Source organism: Oncorhynchus tshawytscha, linkage group LG20 (genome assembly GCF_018296145.1).
Source record: "Oncorhynchus tshawytscha isolate Ot180627B linkage group LG20, Otsh_v2.0, whole genome shotgun sequence".
Lineage (NCBI taxonomy): Eukaryota > Metazoa > Chordata > Actinopteri > Salmoniformes > Salmonidae > Oncorhynchus > Oncorhynchus tshawytscha.
In genome coordinates this window covers 21717357-21720729 of record NC_056448.1, presented here as the reverse complement: position 1 = coordinate 21720729, position 3373 = coordinate 21717357, and positions in this window count along the sequence as shown.

The window sequence follows — 3373 nt, the reverse complement described above, 5'->3', positions numbered from 1 at the left end:
TTATTTTCTGATCAGACTTTACATTCAATTCCAAAAAAATGAGATGCAGTGCCATGTCGCATACATTTTTGTTTTTACATCTCGATGCAATTACATGTAGGCCTAATTACACTGTATAATACGTTTTTTCCCCAGTTTCATTACAATCAATCATTATTTATTGTAGGCTGACTCCAAAGGGCCTTGCTGAGTAATGACGTTCTAGTTGTACACGTAGAGTTAGGCTATAGTAACTAACTACATGGCATAAATGTAACCTAATAAAGGGTTGACACTTTATCCTTGGTTTTGAACTACCCGACCATTCTGCGTTTCTGGACCGTTTGATCGTGAGATATTTTCACACTGTTGTCGTTCATGCGTTATAGACAGGCTATCGAACATAACAATCAAGTGGAATTGGCATGTTGTTGAACTTTCAATATCATTCATTGCAATAAAATATGCAGTCAATTAATAACAGTTTTACATTTTAAAGTTAATGTCCAACAGCTATTTTGAAACGACTTAGATGCAGTCCTTTTACACAGCTAAGTTGATTGGTGTTTTGTTGTTGTTGTTTTTCGTTATTACTTCATTAAATGTCAGGAATCAGAATGTAGGCAAGCCCATGTTGAAAATGAATTGCTTTATATATATAGTATCATCTCTGATAATTTGATATATCCCGAACTGACAGTCATTAGCCAGTAACGTTCAACGAAAACGTTTGGTCCGTAAAACTACTTCCAGACTAATTTGTCAAACCAAGGGTTGAGTCCCATTACGCACATGTTTACCTGTTGTTGACGAATATGATTATGAGGATAATGCCATGATGATGATATTGAGGATGATGATAAGAATAGTGTTGGTGAGGATTATGATGATGAAGACTGTGAAGATTCTAGCAGATTGTGGTTGCACTTTTGGGCATCAGTAGTTGTGTTCTCATGGGAAGTGAATGTTCTGGTCAATCATTTGGAGGAGGAAAAAAACAATATCATGAACATACTCGTGCATTTCGTCAAATTGGAACCAAATTGGATTTACGCAATCTGGCATGATTAGCCCCATATCACCTCCATGCTAAACAATGCAGTATGAGAGTTTACATTCCAGTGGTGCGTTGGGTGTAATGTTGACACAGAATGCAGTGAGCGGTGCATCACTCATATAAAGTTGTGTTGCCTAAACACAATTCAGAAGTTACGTTTCCCTTAGGGAGTCGGTAATAATAATTATTTTATTTTGTCTCACGCACATGCACTGTGTACGATCTTGAATGGAAATAGTGTATTTGACAACAACAAAAAAGTGCACCGTTGTGTGCACTTTTTTATAACGACTGTCTCCTGTAACGCTAATTTTATTAAATGCATTACTGCTGTTACCTCATGTAACGTCCATATTTATTTGACAGAAAGCATTATGTAGCCTAGCAGTTATATGCCCTCGGGTAATGTGGCGTATTTATTATTGAATACTTATTCGTCACTTGGTTTTAATTTCACGAAGGTTTTAAAGTATTAATTATTAGCGGAAGGCTACACTATTTGATTGACCTGCAGTCACAGAAGTAGTAGTAAATGGAATATTGAGAGTAGATCTACAACGACTTACACCAATATAGTATTTTAAACATTGGTACACCTCTTGACATGCATGCGCTCCATAGTTGTCTCGCAAGGTCAGCCTCTCTCATTCAATTAGATTTGCTACTTTATTTTTCTCCTCAGAATTATCAAAAGAGGAATGCCATGGAGCGTCCTAGTATGGGGTAGTCCTACAGTTCAGTGCATATCATAATGCCTCCGGCGGCCAAGAACTGGGCTACTTTAGCATGAGTTTCCTGGATCTGCATTGTATCATTGCAAACAATCGGTTCGCACACACGCCTGTGTGAAGCAACGGGTGATCATTTGCTATATTAGGCCTATAGGCCTAAAGCTGATGAGTTAATTTAAAGGACATTCATTTAATTACAAACGTTGTCTTTTGGGGGTAGGCCGACTTTCTACTTTGGTGATGTGTAATATTTTCACACGTGTGAATAGAAATGCTGTTTATGATGAGTCCTAGCCTAACTGTAGCGGTCACTCGTCACATGTGTGGTGTAAGTGGGGCCAGGGTGTGGGCTACAGGGTTATAGCAATTGCCATAAGAACCACTGACATCTTAGAAGTCTAAATATTGACATCGTGCCACTTAACTGACCCAGAACAGCATACGGGGTCATACCACGCAGTGTGAGGTGGCTTTCGTCCCATATTGTTTTTGTCACACAGTTCTTCCCATTCGACGTGTGTCACAACGCGCTGAATTAAGTCAGGGAAATTGCCTGTAAACCAAATGTGGTTTTATCAGAGGCAGTGGCCTGCATTCTGGAACGATAGCCTCGGGAAAATCAAACCTGATGTAGTGTGCACAGTGCTCATCTTAACAAAAAATCAGGAAGCTCACCATAAAAAAAATCCATGTAAAATAGAGATTTCGGTGCTGTCCACATAAGAGTAATGTCCAGTTAAATACTAGTATTTCGTCATTTTGTGATCTCTGATGCTTCCTGCGAGAACAACGACAAAAACTCTCCATATTATATGAACAATGGAGAATCTTCCGTGTAATTTTGTATTCAATATCGATTTGTACGATATCTGGCCTTCAATGAACATTATAGGCTTACTCATCCTCGTGGAAGTGAGGGCATAGCCTATACAATTGTGCTGTGCTATATTGTAAAGGTCATTCACTCATAGAATGTTCCTCTATGAATGTAAAGCTGGGCTGCCGTGGCCCACTCCATGTTCACCTAATGTTACACATTCACACATTGCATGGATATTTTCTGTACAATCCACATTTGTTGCCTATTACCCACATGCACTCCCATTTGCCTATGCTTTTGTTGGCCATTGTTTTTAGATCTTCCCAAAGTATCCCATCACAAAGTGTACTTTTCAGTTATCTGATGCAGGATGCCCAGGCCAAATTTATAAGCACATACCATTTTTTCAATATGATGGATGTGCTTTCACACATGTCTGTATCTGTGTTTGTCTCAATTGACGGCGATTAGTTATTTCTGTAAACAAAATCCCAATGGCGAACGTTACTGAGTCTGCTCAATAGCTAAATATATCCGGAAGACTTAGCAGTAAAGGATAGGTTTTGGAGAGAGGGCGGAAGGGGTTGAGGGACGAGGGAGGGGGAAGGGGGGACCTGAAGAAGACTATTCTTGGGGTAGACCATTGCTGTTCAGGCACTGGATAGGCAGAGAGGACAACCCAAACTAGCCTACGCTGCTCGTCACAGACTCAGCGCTTCCGCGTCATAACGCGTACTACTGTGGGCCATTGGTGCGTAGAGAGAGAGAGAGAGAGTGAGAGGAGGG